The sequence below is a fragment of the Lacerta agilis genome, chromosome 1 (assembly GCF_009819535.1).
Source record: "Lacerta agilis isolate rLacAgi1 chromosome 1, rLacAgi1.pri, whole genome shotgun sequence".
Taxonomy (NCBI): Eukaryota; Metazoa; Chordata; class Lepidosauria; order Squamata; family Lacertidae; genus Lacerta; species Lacerta agilis.
In genome coordinates, this window is record NC_046312.1 from 119,572,283 (window position 1) to 119,593,149 (window position 20,867).

The window sequence follows — 20,867 nt, forward strand, 5'->3', positions numbered from 1 at the left end:
GCACAGTTCAATGAAATTGGATGCCATCCCATAAAAACAACACAGAACACTCTTCAACTACACATACGCTACACATCACAACTCTCTAGTTATGGCATTTAAGATGGTTATAGGTCTTGGATAGAGACTATTCTTTAATCTATTTGTTCTTGATTTAATTGTTCCATATCTCTTGCCCGAAGGCAGTGGTGCAAAAAAGACTATATCTAGGATGAGATGGATCTTTTAAAATATTGTTTTACTTTTTTAAGGCAACGGGAACTGTATAGTTCTTCCAAAGATTGGCAGATCATCATCATCATCATCGTCATCATCCACCCATCTGACTGGGTTGCCCCAGCTGCTCTGAGCTGCTCCTAACAAAGTATTAAAAACATAATACAACATCAACCATAAAAAAATTTCCCTCAACAGGGCTGCCTTCAGATGTCTTATAAAAGTCAAATAGTTGTTTTATCTGATGGGAGGGCATTCCACAGGGCAGGCGCCACTACCAAGAAGACCCCTCTGCCTGGCTCCTTGTTAACTTCAGTTCTTGCAGTGAAGCCGTTTAGGGATTTAAAGGTCAGCACCAACACTTTCACTGCCAAACACTTATATGGCCACAAACTTGTGTTGAAGCGGCACGCATACAAAGAGATGCTGCTTATGAACCGTGCTGTGCTTTGGATTGTCCAAGAGGTTGGGATAGGGACGTGCATGACACAAGGAAATAGAATTGGTTAGAGTCAAAGGACAGGTGAAGAAAGAGCTGAAATCAGAAAAATTAATCAGCAACCTAAAACTAGCACGGGGACAAACAGAAGAAGACACCTTCACCCCCGTATGGTCCCCCTTCATCGCACACACAGCCCAACAAGACAATGACAAAAATCTACCAACAGCATACAAATCAATATGGCTAACCTGACCCAAAACATCCACCCACCCCACTCTCACAGGAAACCAAAGATCACCACAGACAACCACAAATGAACAATCAAACCCTATACTGATCGGGACCTCTCACTGCCAAAGAAACACAAGCAAACAACAGAGAACCAACACAAGCGACGCTGATACCAACTCCTACATGTATTAAGGAAAATAGAAACATCATCTCCCCACCCCACCCTCCCACCCACTTCCTTTCCCCCCACCCCTCTCCCTAATGTCTCAACGACTAAAATAGATCTGTAAAAATGTTTTATGGAAAAAATACGAGAGACATTATATACACTTTGTAAACCAAGAAAATCTTCAATAAAAAAACCCAACAACAACAAAAAAAGAAGAATCAAAGACCGTGCGGTGGTCCCGAACTCCAGAAGTTGAACTGTTCAGAACTGTTTAGTGGGGGCTGCCAGAGAATAAAAATATTAATATTAATATTAATAAAATATTAATATTAATATTAATATTTAAAATATTTCCAGTACCCTTCATCGGTAATACAAGGACAATTCCCAAAATGTACTGGTGAATATCCACTTGGCAGCAGTAGTACAAAGCAGCAGTACAAAGAAGGAGGAGTTGAGCTAGGTGGTTCACTCAACTCCCCTCCTTGTGACAGTGTGGGCTACAACCATGACATCACTTGCATTGCAATTACTATTATTATTATTATTATTATTATTATTATTATTATTATTACTTATTTTGCTCATCATGCATTTGCCTATTTTCTTCAAACCAACTTGATTGCGATGTCTTTCCGAGGAAAACGTGCTTTGTAAATAAACTGACTAGGTCTATGACTGACGGTGCAAAAATATTTTCAAATCAATGACACTGCCCACTTTAAAAAACTTAATTGCAGTCCAAGGGTCATCTGGTCTCCTTCACACAGATACACACACATCACTCATTTGGCTATAGCAACAAGTGGTAATTTGCATGTTTGCATGAGTCATTATGGGCGAAACAGAACAGAATTTGCAAAACGAAAGCCTAATCCTTTCCAATGGAGACAGCTCACACATTAAGCCGAGTCCTTGAGTCTTGACGGTTTTAGTGACAAGAGATCAAGTGACAAATATTCATGCCTGAACCAGCCTTAATTGGTTTTGTTGTCACAACCATTTCAGTGGAGAAATTTGGTTACATTATAGAGGCTGTTCAAATCCAGTTTTCTTTTCTATGGAGGGGGGGGGACACTGAGTCCAAGTCAGAATTGAAATGGGGAAAGCAGAGATACTTGCTTCACTTTGTGCAACTCCATCTTTATTAAGGCAGCATTAAACTACCACTGCTCTCTCCTTGATTCAAAATGAATAGAAACCTGAAACATGCAGGCCATTCAATGCAAAAGCAGCCACATTTGTTTGACGGGGATGGTCAAAAATGGACAATGGAGGTCTACGTGTATTAAGTTTGGCAGTTTACAAATCAATTACTTCTGTTAGATAGCTTGATGTCCCGACCAATTGGAAAACAGATTATATCGGATTACGGCACTTTTAATTAGTTGTTTGTGACAGACAAGGCTGGAAGAGAAAAGAGAAAATCAATGGGAATCTGCCAGACTTGGCCAGCTGGATACACGGTCCCTCTATTGAATTATACACGTCTCTTCAAACTTATACTTAGTCTGTCGGTCTGCAGAAAGGGTGACTTGATACACACACACACACACACACACACACACACACACACATATATAATTGACCCCTTCCAAACCTCTATGTCATTTAGGCACTCTAATACTTCCATGAGTTGTTGCTTTGACTTATCTCTGCCAGTGTCACCCATTTAAACTATTTTTATTGGTATAGTGACCTATAAATACATAAGGAGGAACTCTATGTCTAAGTATTAGACACATAATGCAATATGTGTATTGTTCTGTTTCTTGTATATATTCCAATGCTTTTTATTTTATTTTTACTGTTGCTAAGATCTATAACAAGAAGTCTTTTCTGTTTTAAGGAATTCATTATGGTCTTTGAAAACCTTCTCCTATAGGGAGAGCTTAGAGATTTCTCGGTCCTCCAGTGGGTCCCTAGCTGCCTAGGAAGAGAAACACTTTCCTCATCTTAGGGTGCTGGTTGCTGTCTTTTCTATAAACATTCAAGTTAGTCCCCACCTATAAACCAAGTTTCCTACCCAATGTTCCTGCTCAGGCACACTTAATCCTCCAGCTTTCTATCTGTTCCTCAGTGTAGATTTCTGCCCCTCCTTCCTCAATACCTGTACAGCCGTACCTTGGTTGTCGAACGCCTTGGCACTCGTCCGTTTTGGCTCCTGAACGCCAAAAACCCGGAAGTGAGTGTTCTGGTTTGTGAACGTTCTTTGGAAGCCGAACGTCCAATGTGGCCTCCGATTGCGTGCAGGAAGTTCCTGGAGCCAATCGGAAGCTGCGCCTTGGTTTTTGAACATTTTCAGAAGTCGAACGGGCTTCTGGAACAGATTCCGTTTGACAACCAAGGTACAACTGTAGTCCTTTTGTTCATCCACACATCCTCAATAATGTAGAGCTCCTAGTGCTTTTGATGTCTGCCTTTAATCCACCCACAATGCATTCCGGGGTGTCCCTCTAGGCTCACCATCCTCTGGCAAATCTAATTTCAGCCCAACCTGCTTGGGAGACCTGCAAGAGGGATGCCACTAGAGTCCACATTCCACATTTGATTTTGGGGGTCACAACGAGCAGGGGCGTAGCAAGGTAAATTGGTACCCAGGGGCAAAAAAAAATTTGTCCCCCCCCCCAAGGCATGGGAAGGTCAGGTGGTACACGGTGAGGAAAATTTCTTGTCAACTGCCCCCCATTGATCCCCCCCTGCAAAAATGGTTTTACATTATTTCATATTTTCTTACAAAGGAATAATAACAAGTAATAATAAACTTTTATTTATATCCCACCCTCCCCGGCCAAAGTCGGGTTCAGGGTGGCTAACATCAGATACATAACATTGGTATAAAATCAACTAATAAATAAATTACCTCCGAAAAACATCTCATGATCAAATTAAAGTCTAATTAGATGGCTTTCCACAGGGTTAGGGTTGGGAACAGTAAGTGCTCCACTGAACTGAAACTTCAGCCTTCACGACATAGGAAAACAGCCAAGTGAGCAGCTATTTTGGTGGAGGAGGGTCAAGATATTAACTGATATGCATGAAATTTCATATATAGCTATATAATCCCTAGTATAGTAAGATAAGACCTTTGGAGCAGGCATTTAAAAAAAAAAAAACATTTCCCCCCAAAAAAGAAATGTTCCTTGATAATTTGTCACCCCCTCCATTATGGTATCTGGGGCGGCCTGCACCCCACCCCCCTTGCTACGCCCCTGACAATGAGGTCCTTCAGGTTTAGCCAGGGCCCTGCAAACCAGTCAATCGCATGTGACAGTACAGGGCTGGAGGGACCATTGGTCTGACCCTGTAGGATAGGGTTGCCATATTTCAATAAGTGAAAATCTGGACACAAAAGTTGTTGAGCTTCTTTTGGCAAAGTTGTTGAGCTTTTTTTTTGCCCAAAGTTTTTCAGCTATTTTTTAAAAAATGAAAATCACTAAAATATACACTATTGACACGGGCTGCCATACGTCCAGAGCTTCTTGGACATTTCAGTGATTGCCACCTACTTACTGCTTAAGGCAGCTGAATATCGGCTATGTCTGGAAAATCCCAGACATATGGTGACCCTACTGTAGGATGATTTTCTATAGGAACTCCCTGTAGAAATACCTTGATGTAGGGCTAGGGGTCAGCAAACCTTTTCAGCAGGGGGTCGTTCTACTGTCCCTCAGACCTTATGGAGGGCTGGACTATATTGGGTGGGGGGTGAACGAATTCCTATGCCCCACAAATAACCCAGAGATGCATTTTAAATAAAAGGACACATTCTACTCATGTAAAAAGACGCTGATTTCCAGACCATCCATCCACGGGCCGGATTTAGAAGGCAATTGGGCTGGATCCGGCCCCCGGGCCTTAGTTTGTCTACCCATGATGTAGGGATTTCACACCAGATTCACCAATAGTTCATTTGGAGATTGAAAAACTTTTGGAAATTTTATCAGAAAATTATTTTCTGTTTTTTGGGGGGCTCCTGTGTCTCCCCTATGATATCTACTGATTTGTGGACAGCTTGCTTTGTCCTATGGGGCTCCTATCAGAAGATGTTTAAGAGAAGGACTCGTGGCTTGTATATTAAGTGCAAATGCTGATTATCACACCTGTACACATTTGGGGTCTTCCAGCACTGCAGTGTGTGAATTTAAGTTTCGTCTGGTCTTGCTTTGACTTTCATTGATTAGGGAGGTATAGAGGCAGAACTTCTTTGTCACTTCACTGGAAGCTGTCTGGATGGCTACAAAGCGTGTCATTAATCAATTCAAGATGGGGAAACTGCTTGCCACAAAGTCAATAGCAGTGCATGAAAGCAGATACAGTGAAACAGGAATGGAAAGATTAAAAGGCTGTACTCTCTCTCTCTCTCTCTCTCTCTCTCTCTCTCTCCCTCTCCCTCTCCCTCTCCCTCTCCCTCTCCCTCTCCTCTTCCGCCACCCCCCGCACCAACCTGCCCACAAATTTATTAAACTGGGAACTGGGCCTTTGGTTTGTCAAATGTGAAGCCCTTCAATATTCTCTTTCAGAACAAACCCATCGCGATTTTGAAAACTCTCAACATTGTATCAGGTTGTCAGGACAGCTTCAATAATAAATTCCATTGGAATCTGAATTCATTGACTCCTGCCTGTTTTTGTTTTTTATATATATTAAAAGCTGCGCTCATGCTATCATAGTAGCTTCTGTGGTACTGTGAGGACCTTGTGTGAAAATTGCCACCCAGCCACTAAGTCTGCTGGGTGACCTAGAGCCTCCTGCTAGACTACCTCACAGGGTTGTTTACCTGTGTATACCTGAAGGAGCATCTCCACCCCGATCGTTAAGCCCGGACACTGAGGTCCAGCTCCGAGGGCCTTCTAGCAGTTCCCTCACTGCGAGAAGGGAGGTTACAGGGAACTAGGCAGGGGGCCTTCTCGGTAGTGGTGCCCACCCTGTGGAACACCTTCCCATCAGATGTCAAGGAAATAAACAACTACAGTGGTTGTTTTGTTGTTCAGTCATTCAGTTGTGTCCGACTCTTCGTGACCCCATGGACCAGAGCACGCCAGGCACCCCTATCCTCCACTGCCTCCTGCAGTTTGGCCAAACTCATGCCAAACGACAGTGGTACCTCCGGTTATGAACAGGATCCATTCTGGAGGCCTGGCTGTATCCTGAAAACTTCATAACTGGAGGCGCCCTTATGCACACGCGGTGAAACCTGAAAGTATACACTTCTGGGTTTGCCACAGCCGTAACCCGAAGGTTCTGTAACCTGGAGTTTATGCAACACGAGGTTATGCAACACGAGGTACCACTGTATCTGACTTTTAGAAGACATCTGAAGGCAGCCCTGTAGTGGGAAGTTTTTAGTGCCTGATGTTTTATTGTGTTTTTAATATTCTGTTGGGAGCCACCCAGAGTGGCTGGGGCAACCCAGCCAGATGGGTAGGGTTTAAATAATAAAATAATTGTTGTTATTATTACGGAATTGGACATCCCTATTTTCACCGGAGAAATGTTGGAGGGTATGTTAGTTCACTCTCACAGCAGCTGCGACAGCGCGGCACAGGCTTTTAAAATCTTAAACCTATTTTAATAATTTTATTGTTTACTTTTTAACGGTGTTGTATGGTGTTTTGTGTAAAGGCATGGACCTCACAAACCTAATAAATGTTGTTGACTAAGTCAAAGGACTCACGAACCCCTTCCCCTCAGTGTGTAAACAATCAGAGAGCTCTGAGGTGCTCTGTGAAGTATAATGGTTTAATTCACACAGAAATGAAAAATGTCCATGTATTAATGAAGGTTTAAAATGGAAAATGGCTGAACGTATATTGCTATCACTGTGGTATTTCCAGTGATATTTTCTAAAGGACTCTGAGCTTTTGCTGAGTTAATGATTAACTAGCTGATTGTTTGTTCTCTGGCAGTTAACATGGGAAACTTAGATCATGTGAGAGGTATAAAAGTAAAGGGAACTCTGACCATTAGGTCCAGTCACGGACAACTCTGGGGTTGTGGCGCTCATCTTGCTTTATTGGCCGAGGGAGCCAGCATACAACTTCCAGGTCATGTGGCCAGCATGACTAAGCCACTTCTGGTGAACCAGAGCAGCGCACGGAAATGCCGTTTACCTTCCCGCCAGAGCGGTGCCTATTTATCTACTTGCACTGGCATGCTTTCGAACGGCTAGGTTGGAAGGAGCTGGGACAGAGCAACGGGAGCTCACCCCGTCACAGGGATTCGAACCGTCGACCTTTTGATTGGCAAGCCCTAGGCTCTGTGGCTGCAATCTCCATTTTGAAAAGAGTTACCTTTGAGTCTCCCCCCCCCTCCCAAACTCAGTGGAGTGAAGATGCAAATGGAGTCATCTCTCTGAACCTACAAGGAGAACAATGCAAGTAAATGGCTTTCCTGTAGGGAGAGGAAAAAGCCTAGAGGCTGGAAAGTTGGAGAGAGAGAGACCATTGCTTATAGCTCTGTTTGGATTATTTCATATTTTGGAAGATGCTGAACCTGTGATGGACAGTACAAGATATTGTATGGATATTTTTTGATGTTTTAAGTCTGTTTTAAAGAATGTTCTGCCATTAATGTTTGAATAATATTTTCCAAGAGCCTGGACAATGTTTCATTTTTATAGGAGTCAGTTCTCATGCTTCCAATCGCTTCAAACTGTGCAATATTTAATATCTGCAACCTGCCCATCATGGACTATGCAGGATCCCAGATTCAGCTTCCAGTTGCCAAGCCATATTAGTTTGTCTTGGTCCCCACTCCCACACCAACAGAATTTCTATTTGCTTTAGGACATTTTTAAAAAGTCACCTCTAATTTTCCAAACTCCTTTCTCTGAATTTTCAAAGCCAACTCTTCCCGTCGTCAACATTTCTTGCCACGAACCTCTTGTGCAAAAGGAAAAGGGGAAAGCCAGCTAATTAGAAGAATCTTCTCATCTACAGATAAAAATAGAGCTGAAAAACAATGAATCGCAAACGCTGCAGGGAGTGGCACTTGGAGTGATAAAACACTTACACATACCTCCCAAAGAATTGTGCATATCAGATGCTGCTTTGATGCTTGCATATACAGGTACGATAACTACTTTTTAAAATTGATGCATCAGTTCAAGTTTCTGCCCCAGTTGACGTCCACTTGCTTGTTTGCGGGGAGCATGAAGGGAAATTGTGACATTGCAAGGATACCGTCCACTAGGAAATCCTCCTGTATGGGGCCTACTGGTGAAACGATTTAAGACCTGTGTATCTGCTAGTGCAGCAAACCTGCCACAGAGTTACCCAGCAGGGGTTTCTCTGAAAATATATAACTCTACGTCCACTTGTGGAAATGTCTGGACACCTTTCCTTGCTATTTAGATGAGAAAAAGGAGCTGTGCATAATCAACCAAACAAATATGTCTGGGGCAGGGAGAGTGTGGGGAATGTCTGCTTTCCTTTGCTGGACAGCCATCTGAGGCTGGAGAGCCGTCTGTCACAGATGCACGTAGATGCACAGTGGGTGGCGCTGTGGTCTAAACCACTGAGCCTCTTGGGCTTGCCAATCAGAAGGTTGGTGGTTCGAATCCGCACAACGGGGTGAGCTCCTGTTGCTCTGTCCCAGCTCCTGCCAACCTAGCAGTTCGAAAGCACACCAGTGCAAGTAAATAAATAGGTACCACTGCGGCGAGAAGGTAAACGACGTTTCCGTGCTCTCTGGTTTTTGTCACTGTGTCACATTGCGCCAGAAGCGGTTTAGTCATGCTGGCCACATGACCCAGAAAGCTGTCTGTGGACAAATGCCTGCTCCCTCAGCCTGAAAGAGAGATGAGCGCCACAACCCCATTGCCGCATTTGACTGGACTTAACTGTCCAGGGGTCCTATACTTTTTTTGTTAACCTAGTTGTATCCTGTCTGACTCATTCTGTATTTAGCAGGAGGTTGGACTAGATCAGGCATAGGCAAACTTGACCCTCCAGATGTTTTGAGACTACAATTCCCATCATCCCTGACCACTGGTCCTGTTAGCTAGGGATGATGGGAGTTGTAGTCCCAAAACATCTGGAGGGCTGAGTTTGCCTATGCCTGGACTAGATTACGTCCATTGTCCCTTCCAACTTTATGATTCTGTGAATCTGCTCAGCTCTTGTTTTGGCTCTTCATCTCTGCCGCCTTTTATTGGTAGAACTGCCAATTAAAGGGGAAAAGAAGTAACAAATTGCACCAAAGGGAGAGAAAATCCATGGAACTAAATTAGAACAACTTGCAACCTTATATGTCTAACCTTTTTCTCCCAGCTAAACATATTTTTAACATGTGCTGATGGGATGACTTCCAAATTTTGTGATACGAGCACGCAAGGAAATTGCCTTTAAAACACATAGCCAGAATTGTCTTCTGCGCCTCCCCTTGAAACAGACGCCGAAGTTCTTATTTGTTTCTTAAATGGGGAAGAAAACCACAAGAGGGAGAGGGAGCGAGAGGAAAAAGTAAGCCAATTATAGGAATGGACCGCAGAGAGGCAACACTCGATAGCTCAAGCTTTAGAAAAGTGTTGACCTTGAAACAGTCAATATGTGCATTTCCATGGATATTTAACAAAATGCCTCTTCAATAGATTAATTAAATGTGCAAACAATTAACGGTGCTAAGATGTAAAGACTGAGCACCAGCTACATAGCTTGATTTGAAATGCTCTGCTAGTCTCCACATGCTACTATGTGGCAAACAGGTGCAAAATTTCTCTGTGAAATCAAATGACTGTTTGATTTGGTAAACGCCTCAAAATCTCACTGGAGACAACATTTCCAGTTTCATGGTGACTGATTCAGAGAAGCATGATCCAGTGATATAAATATCTTCTTCGTTGACTGGAAGACAACATCAGAAAGATTGACTTTCTGTGTTGTTTACTAAAAACAAACAAACAAACAAACAAACAAACAAAAAACAGCAGATCAGTCACCATTCTGGGAATGACAACCATCCCAGCAAACTTTATATTGTTGAAAATGTTCAGTAATAAAATGCTCAGGAATCAAGGGGACAATTTTTTAAAAAATAATTGGTAATAATTGGTGTTAGCTTGCCTTCAATAGAGACAATTTATGCTACCCGAGTTAGGAAGAGAGCAGAGAGAATTGTAGCAGATCCTTTACATCCTGGTCATCATCTGCTTGATTTACTTCCATCTGGACGTCGCTACAGGACTTCATATACAAAATCGGCCAGGCACAAGAATAGTTTTTTTCCCTTGTGCCATTAAATTGTTAAATTCATAGTTGTATAGCTTAAGGGGAGGTAAAATATGGGTGGGGTTTCTTTGCTTCTTTGTATTGTGAGAGGAACAGTGTCTGTATGTTTACTTTGCAATGTAGCCGAAACAAATTCCAAGTATGTTGGAAAATGTACTTGACCAATAATAAATTATTCCTATTCCTATTCCTATAATAATAACCATGAGAATTTTTGAGACAGGGGCACGCAGCAATTTCCCCCACTTGGCTGATTGGCTGGTGCCATTTGGGTTTCGGCTGCCATGTAGCAAATCGTCACAACTTGTAAGGTTGTGGATAGGCTTTGGTTCAGGTGATGGGGTGGCAGAACGCTCTCACCATCCCTATGCAAAGGGTATTCCATTAAAGGAATCCAGAGACTCAATGGTTTGGTCAACCCTGAGAAGGGGTTGTGCCTGCGCCTGAGTCCAGGGGGACATCTGGGTGGTGGACTGGCCAAGACCCCACTTTCTGCTGTTCCAGGTCTTCACCCTAGGCTGACCTATGCAGATGCCCTGGGTCAGCGCTACCTGCAAGGGTGCAGGGAGCTAGTCAAACCAGAGCCTATGCAACCACTCACTTGATTGTAATCAATAAAGTTGTGGCCTAAATTCTGCCCCCCAAAAAAACCAAACCAAAATTTGCATCTTGTCTGAATTTATTTAGGGGGAGGTTAAAAGGTCTAAACACGCAAAAACCCTTCTTAAGCAAATGATGCCATTATTTTCATAACCGCTGGTTTGCAGCAAAAGCATCAGCAGTAACAAAGTGAGTAACTGTGCTGCCTCATCATTGTCATCAGATCTGTGCAAAAAGACACAACCATCCCTGATGCACCACACACACACACCAAGGGCATACAGAGGAGCAAGCTGCCAAGTTTAATCTTTGTGGTACGCAGTGATGTTGATAATAAAATATGGCCCTGGTGGAAAATAGGTTGCTCTATGGTAATCTTGTCACAGTGGAGCAATACGGCTTGCGGGCCTGTTCAGGTGGACTTGTCAGAAAGGTGTGTGACCTTTCAAATTCTCACAACATGACAAGTGAAAGGCAACGGGGTGGGTAACCATGTGGAATCCAGGGGCCCTTGGGATGTAATGTGTGTGTACAGAAATGGTCCCTGGTGCTTTTAAAACGCCTTTCCATTTCTGAAGGTCAGAAGAGGAATACATTTCCATCTGTTTATCTATATTAAAACAAAAAGTATTTCTTTTGTTCACATACCCTCCAACATTTCCCTAATGAAATTAGGGACACCCTTTTCAATAATAATAATAATAATAATAATAATAATAATAATATCACCTTCACTATTTACACCCCACCCATCTGACTGGGTTGCCACTCTGGGTGGCTTCCAACATATATAAAACATAATAAAACAATAAACATTTAAAAAAAAAAAAAACTTCCCTATACAGGGCTGCCTTCAGATATCTGGGAGGTTGGATGATTCCATACCCTCCAACATTTCTCTGATGAAAATAGGGACATCCTACCATAACATCCAAAATTTCTCTTGTGAAAATAAAAAGGTAAAGGTAAAGGACCCCTGACAGTTAAGTCCGGTCACAGACGACTCTGGGGTTGCGGCGCTCATCTCGCTTTACAGGCCGAGGGAGCCGGCATTTGTCCGCAGACAGTTTTTCCAGGTCATGTGGCTAGCATGACTAAGCCGCTTCTGGCACAACGGAACACTGAAATCAGAGCAGTGCACGGAAACACCGTTTACCTTACCGCCAGAGTGGTACCTATTTATCTACTTGCACTGGCATGCTTTCGAACTGCTAGGTTGGAAGGAGCTGGGACAGAGCAAAGGGAGCTCACCCCGTCGTGGGGATTCGAACCACCGACCTTCTGAACAGCAAGCCCAAGAGGCTCAGTGGTTTAGACCACAGCACCACCCGTGTCCCTCCAGTGAAAATAGGAACATCCTAAGGAAAAGCTGAACATTCTGGGATCAAATCAGAAACCGCGACGGCTTCTGTAAATCAGGGACGTCTCTGGAAAATAGGGACATTTGGAGGGTCTGTGTTCACACACACAACATAAAAAGCAACTAGAGCATTTTCAGAGGAGCATGAATGGTTGTTTCTGTATCTGACTGGGAGTACAGCTCACCTTTCAGACTTAGAAGGAACCCAGAAAGATGTGAAATGCCATGGGTCGTCTTTTGAACCACATCTTGACAGCAGAGCTGAGCAGAGATGTCCTGGGCCAATACTCACCAAAAACATTTGGAGGAACTGATGACAACAAGTAGTCCCACGTGGCCACAAAAACAATGCCCAAAAGGTGTATTGCGCAATACCCGTTCCCCCTTTCATGTGACTGCTGTTCTGTTCCTAGCTTGCTGTTTAGGGCAAGTGTCCTCTAAAAATGTAGAAAAGTGAATTTTTGAAAACAGTTCTTGGAATGCACTTTTAGCAGCGCAACCAGGTGTCTTCCTCTGCCCCAGCTGCAATAAAACATGTCTCTCCTGTATCAGGCTCCACAGCTGCAGGAGCTATAAGTCTCAAATGGTTCAACTTCATACCTCCACCCCAAAGAAAAGAATGATTCGTGCCAGGAACTCTCCTCTTCTTCAGCGATCTTGTTCAGGGATAAAGCCTGAAATAATATTTGAACCACAATAGGTGGCCATGTCTTTATAGAGCAAAGTAATGATTGAAAATAAGATGAAGGATGAAGGACAGGAAAACACATTCCTACTAATTCGTAGTGGAAAGAATCATACATCTTATGAATTTCAGAGGAAAGTGCGTGCCTTAGAAACCTACCATCCTCTTGAATTATGTTATTTCCTCCTTCCTGCCTCTCCTCCTCAGTATACTGGCAAAGGGCGCCCATAATCCTAAAATGTCTCATCATAGAACAAAGCAAACATTTCAAAGGGCTGGTACAGACTGAACTCAGCAATTTTATACTTTTAACTTCCAAGTACTAAACTCAAAGCCTGTGGCTAGCAATGTTGTAATCCAGCTGATCTTTCAGACTGGTGGTGACTGCAATTATTTCCTTCTTTCCTCCAGATCTCTACGCAATCTGTTGGAACACTCTCACCCAGATGTCCACTTTCTCTCCCCCCCCCCCCCGATAAAATATCCCTTTGGAAACCAACAATATATAATTTTAAAATTGGAACATTCTTAGGTGACTAGTACTTGACGTTTTCAAAATTCCTGCTTTATTATTATTGGGTTTTTAAAAGTGAATCTCCAGCCCCACCCCACCCCCACAAAGCCTGTTGTTGTCCTGGGAAGATATAAGATGACAACAACAACAACAACAACAACAACAACAACAACAACAACTCACAAGGTGACCTGATGACTGCCTTTCGCTCAAACAAACAAACAAACAAACGTTTTACAACTGCTTCGAACAGATAGAAAGTTCACTGTTGTCTGAGTAAAATGTCTTTTAAAATGCTTCCAGGAAGCAACTTTTCATTGTAAGATGCAATTCTTCCCCGCATGGGAAACTCACTTTACGAACTAAGGCTCAGTGTAAAGAAAGGTTGGTGGGAATGGATGTTATCTGAGACCGTAATGGAAAAGACTGGGTTTCATTTAAAAGGGTGGGGGGACTAGAACATGTCTCAGTCTAAGAAAGCAAAATAACAACACAGGAAAACAACAACACCATAAACACAAATGAATTGTTGCAGAATCAAGATGCTGGTTGACTTTGGATCTAGAGGCTTTTAAGCAACAATTAATTCATTATTGGTAGAAATAAAAAAGGGGGGTGGAGGGCATGTTTTTCTTCTTCTTGCAGTTGTTAACAAATTAATTTCTTGAAACTTCACCAAATCCAAGCAGGCGCTCGGTCTTTTCCTTTGGCAATCACCTGTCGCGGTGGTGTCCATCATATAAGCCAGTTCTGCGTTGAATTCCACATCCTTTCAAGAGCCTAGTGAGCAGTTTGTTTGCCCAAACTCTTGATGTGATGGATGATACTCCCCGACAGCTGCCAGAAAACATACCTTTCCATATTACCTTGAAGAAATGTACACAGGCACTCAGGCCACTTGAGAGGGAACGTTCGGTCAAGACCGTTCTCTTGTTCTTTGCTTTGTTTCTGGCACCGGTGGGCGGCATTTTGAAGCTTTCTGGGAAGTGTTGTTTCCAGGTTCACAAGTTATGAACTTGGGCTCAGCAGGGTTGCTTTAGAAAACAAAGGCAATTTGTTTGAGAACTGGCCCTCGCTCATGGTCCATCTAGGCCCAGGATTCATCAGGCCCCTGAGGAGATTATGCAAGCCCAATGACTCGTGCTTTTATTTATATAGAATTTTTTTTTTAAAAAAAATAACCTCTATTATACATCAATTAAAATAAAATTACATATCTCTTATAACATATACAGTACAACACATCCAATACACACTACACATATTGCAACATAAACACACCAACCACACCATAGACACTAACTTTCGATTCTTTTCATTGTGCTATTTTACATTTTCTTAATCTATACACATTTCGTTACCATTATATTAGTTTCCCATTTCTTATCCAACTAATTTTATTATATACTTTCTCTGTATTTCATGATTCATTCTACCTCTGCCAGGAGATTAACATTGTCACAAAAATTTCTAACATATTCTTTCAATATTATCCAATCTTTATTGACTTTCTGTACTGAGTTTCTTCTTATTCTCCCTGTCACCTTCGCGAGTTGTAGATATTCTATCATTTTCGCTTGCCAGTCTGTTTTAGTGGGGGTATTACCACCTTTCCAGTTCTTAGCTATTAAAATCCTGGCTGCTGTGAAAAGGGGCCTCATATTATTATTATTATTATTATTATTATTATTATTATTATTATTATTATTATTTTAAATATCCATGGACGTTATTCCTAACAGGAAGGCTTGGGGGCGTGTGGGTTGGGAATGAAAATTAAAAAATATTTTTAAGTTCATTATAGTTGCCAAAGGCTGCTAAATTTATTTGTTTAGATAATTAACATACCACCCTTTTGTACAGGTTGGTTTACCTTTTTCAAAAAGTAAATAAAAGGTAAAGGTAAAGGACCCCTGACAGGTAAGTCGCTGACAACTCTGGGGTTGTGGCGCTCATCTTGTGTTACTGGCCAAGGGAGCCGGCGTTTGCCTGCAGTTTTTCCGGGTCTTGTAGCCAGCATGACTAAGCCGCTTCTGGCGAAACCAGAGCAGCGCACAGAAACGCCGTTTACCTTCCCGCCAGAGCGGTACCTATTTATCTACTTGTGCTTTGACGTGCTTTCGAACTGCTAGGTTGTCAGGAGCTGGGACCAAATAACGGGAGCTCACCCCGTCGCGGGGATTCGAACCGCCGACCTTCCGATCGGCAAGCCCAAGGCTCAGTGGTTTAGACCACAGCGCCACCCGCGTAAATAAGAGTACATAAAACCCATTAAAATGCAGTCCATTAAAAACACAGCAAACAAGCGAACAATTGCTAACAAAAGCATCTGTACCCTCCATAAATATGTTCAATAATTAGCCCAATGGAGCTATAAAGAGAGGAGACCAGATGCAGCTCCGAAGAGAGACAGCGCTGCATGCAAGCAGCTCACACTGATATGGTCCTTTCTTGAGCTATAACATTGTGTACCTCATCTTGTGTAATGACCATGGAAGGGGGCTCATCCGATGATTTTAAGACTTTAGGTTGTTATGGGAGAAGGTGTGCTTGCAGATATTTGGGTTCCAAACCACATAGGGTTTGAACACACTGAACTGAACCCAGAAAGCCATTCTACTCATCCTGAGAACTCCTGGACTTGCCCCTCTTAAAGAGACGGTAGGCAACAACAGGTGGAAACTGCACACCCTTTTTTTTTGCAAGCAAATTAACTCCAGTTGTTCTGGCGGTTTCCCTTTACCTGAATTCTTACCTCTAGGCAGTACTAGGTAGATGTACTAGTGGGAGACTCTGTGGAATTTTGGCTGCTGCAAAATTCATATAAAACAGTGTGTTGTGCAGTGTTTGCCCAACTCTGTTCTTCAGTTTCTTGAAAGTTGTCTTACCCTGCAGAAGAGGTTTCATAGTTCTACCTCATTCTCATGGCACTTTAAAATTCTGTTAGAATTGCAGTGGGCTTTGAACCTGTATTATTGTTGTGAGGTAGCCAAGGGTGGAACACAAACACACACAGAGAGACTCCCTGGTTGTCGGTGCTTCTTGACATGATTTTTTTAAAGGGGGGAAAAAATAATACAGGAAGATCTTCTTCATGGTGTCTTCCCTGGGCTTTAATCGAAGCAGAGGCACCTGGAAATGCTGCAGCTTGCAGACCACAGGTGAAATGATTTGCAGAATGGAAGAAAAGACACTTGGAAATGTATCTTAGCCACCTCAACTGTAAGACAAAAACTAGGGCTGTGAACTGGAATGAAGAAAGACCAGCAAGGCAATGGGGTGTTTATGGGTGGGTGTTTTTAATGTTGTTCATACACCCACTGTTGGAGATTCATTCCCCATGTGCAGTCATGTGATTGTTGTCTATCACATGACGGTGTGTATTTTGATTCCACAGGAAAGGGGTGTGACGAAGGCAGGATGTTTGTCTTACTGTGTTCCCTGAAGTGGGACTATTGTCCTTTGTTCTTTCTCTTTGCTGTCTGATGATAGAGAGAGAGGGGGAGCCATGTTTCAGAGCTCTGTGTGTGTTTAAATGTAAATACAGTAGATTAGCTAACATGCTGAGTTGCTGAGGTCTGTTACACAACTGTGCACACTCTGCAGATAAGTAAGTGTGCTGGTGTTTCTTGGCATCAGTCGCTGTGATGTTCGGGCTGAGGAATGCTTATGAAGCTCCCAAACAATCGCCCAGGAGGGAGGGAACATGCCAGTCAGGCATGTGTCTCTGCCAAGGTCCTACTCGTCTGAGACCTGACACCCACACACCTAACCCACTTTCCACCTTGAAAATATTTTAATTGAAGAAATTCAGTGCAGCGCTAATTGCAAGTGGAGAGAATGTCCATGATACACTTTCAGCTTAGTGTCTCTTCTTTCTCTCCTGAACCAACAGGCTTTCAATTTTGATGACAGATAGATTTAAAAAGGACATTCCCTCCCCCTACCATTCTTGCATCCTCAACTTCTGCCATCATCAAAAGAGCACTGGAGCAATGTGTAGTAGCAGTGGAGGTGGCTTCCAAATACAGCATGTCACTGGTGCTTACTGGAGGAAGTAGGGGAGGTGGGAATTTTGGGGTGCTCATCACAGGTTCATCATGTCAAGAACAGTGGATTTCCTCTGCCACACTGCAGAGCACTGAGCTTCTCACACAGAGCCAGTGTGGTGTAGTGGTTAAGAGCGGTGGACTCGTAATCTGGTGAACCGGGTTCACGTCTCCGATCCTCCACATGCAGCTGCTGGGTGACCTTGGGCTAGTCACACTTCTTTGAAGTCTCTCAGCCCCACGCACCTCACAGAGTGTTTGTTGTGGGGGAGGAAAGGAAAGGAGAATGTTAGCCACTTTGAGACTCCTTTGGGTAGTGATAAAGCAGGATGTTGTTGTTGTTCAGTCGTTCAGTCGTGTCCGACTCTTCGTGACCCCATGGACCAGAGCACGCCAGGCATGCCTATCCTTCACTGCCTCTCGCAATTTGGCCAAACTCATGTTTTTTCTAGGGTCTTAACATCAGGGTCTTTTCTAGGGAGTCTTCTCTTCTCATGAGGTGGCCAGATTCTTCTTCTTCTTCTTCTTCTTCTTCTTCTTCTTCTTCTTCTTCTTCTTCTTCTTCTTCTTCTGTAAGCACCAGTGATGTGCTGCATTCAGAAGGGACCACTACAGGCAATGCATGATTCATTCTTTCATTCTCTCTCTCTCTCTCTCTCTCTCTCTCTCTCACACACACACACACACACACACACTTGTTGAATCACAGTCAGTACCACACGCGCACACACACTTTAAATTAGTCCAGTGTGACAATGTTGTGACAGCTTTGGCTGAATGCCACTGTAGTGACTGGCATTTCACAAATGCATATAATCACAGTTTACAAGAATGTAGCGGATATGAAAATGTATCAATTAAAAGCTAATTTTGTAGCATCCCAGAAATGAGTTAATGAGTTCAGAGAGTTTTGGGAGAAGAGCTATAATAGGTATGCTTACTCTGGTGCCTCTTCACAAAAACCATGTTTTTCTTCTTCTTTCTTAGTTCTCCATTTGCTGGCACCTGCATGGCAGCATTAAAAACGAGCAAACATATGCACTTGTGTATCTTTACATGTTTAATACTTCATAGAAAAACAGGGATGAAGCAAAACAGCAGTGGTAGACAGTCTTGACAGTGGTAGACAGTCTTGATACTGGGGAATCCACAGAGAGGGTGGGACAAAGGGAACACAGAGAGGAGCAATTCACTTATGGGAGCACACATGGGGCCCTCCTTTTTGTGCATAAGAACCTTTAAATAAACTTCTGGGGTAGGTGCAGTAGTAGTAGCTGAGTCCTGAGAGAGATAAAGGTCTCTTTACAACTCCCATAACAGACTACAGGATTCCTTGGTGAAAACCATGGCTGTGAAAGTTGCATAAAAGTGCTTTAAATGTATGGAGCATATGTGGTCTTAGCCTGGCTTTCCTTGTTTGCTGAAGCAACATTCAAGACTATTCATATGACTCTCCAACACAAGTGTCCCAAAGAGCTCTCCAAGGTGCTGCTTGCTTTCATTCACCTTTCCCTTCTTCCTAAATGGCTTCTGCTTTGCTCAGCTTTTGCCTCATCAGAATATCAAATCTTACTCGGCATCACAGAGACCTGAACTTGGGTTGTCACCTTGCTGGCTGGAATCCAAATTTCTGCCTAGGACCCCTTGCTTGGACTAGAAACTTTTCTCACCATCTGGAACAGAACACTAGCTTAGATGGCTTTGGAAAAGATTAGACCATAGCTGTCAACTTTTCCTTTTTTTATATAAAAGGGAGATTCCCTTATTCCGAATAGGATTCCTCACAAGAAAAGGGAAAAGTTGACAGCTATGGATTAGACAATGTTGTGAACTACCCCGAGATCTGTGGATAGAAGGTGGTACACAATATGAATGAATGAATGAATGAATGAATGAATGATTAAACAAACAAACAAACAAACAAACAAATAAAGTCTTCATAAATCATAGATTCACCGCTGGTTGTTAGCCATGATATCTACATGGAATCTCCTTTAGGGGCTTTATACATGTGAACACATAATGATGGGGAAAATTGTTGCCATTGTGCCCTGCTTGTGAGCTTCCCAGTGGTATTTTGCTATTTAGTGCCCACTGGCTGGAAAAGGGATCCAGCTGTACTTTGGATTTGATCCAATGAAGCTCTTCTTATGTGCAAGGGGATTTATATAGGAGAATTTACAGGAGGCTTAAAAAGTTACAAAGGCATTGATTTTTGCACTAAACCCTTCCACGTTGAGTTTCCTGTGTTGTTCACTGCCAGAATGAAAGTCATTGTAATTTTATCCCAAAATACCGTATTTACGTGAATCCAATGCGCCATCGACTCTAATGCACCCCTCAGTTTTCAAAACCTTTAAACGAGAAAAGCAATTGCTGGTGAACGTAAATGCACTATCAAATCTAATGTGCACCCTAGTTTTTGTGACACAATTTGACCAAAAGAGGTGTGATTACATTCCAGTAAATACGGCACCAACTCTTTGTTAGCTTTGGAAATAAATCTGGAAGGGAAAAGTTGGGTTTGAGTGACTGAATAGATTTCTTTTTTTATCAAATGTGGCACAGAGAGGGGAGACAGGGGTGCATTTGGACAGCCTGTGATTAACTAGGTTGAGAGGAGGGACACAATTCCATCTTGTGCAATTAAAGATTAGTTAATGAATCTGCCAATGAAACTGCTTTAAGCTTCCAGCCCTAGTGAATACTTCGAACACCAGCTGAGTTCAAGACACACAGATCTGGCCACCTGGGCTTCATGCAACTTGTCCATCTGAAGGAGCACTTCAAAGACACACTACAAAGCCATGTTGCGTTCTGAGCCTTCCACGGGATTACACAGTCAGCAATTTCAGGGTCCCCTACTGGTGTATAATTAGCATCAGCAGAGGTTAATTACAGTTCCCCATAAAGATTCATTACAATCAGGCAGAGTGTAAAACCCATTTCAGCTGTTTAATTATTCTACAAAATATAATTACACAGTCCATGTAGTAGTCACTGTACAAAAGAGTTAGAACAAGCTTTGAAATCATCATTAAAAAGAGAGCGAGAGAGAAAACGGTACTGTTTCACAAACCATGTTTCTTTGAAACATCACCACCAACAAAAACAACCCTAAGGAACAGTATACTTAAAAATAAGTAAGGACTATGTAGTTATTTTAGTCACGAGCCAGTTAGAAGCAAACAAGGAAACCAAAGTCAAGTCACAATCTAGGCTCAGAAAGTTAGTGTCTTGAAAACTCAACTTTATACTGTTAGAGGTAAAGCAATTATGCTTGTAATACATTACTCGAACCAGTGGGGGCGATAAACAGAAAGGCAGACTATTCTTCTCTCACTGATTCCTTCTTGAGTAGCTTTCTTCCT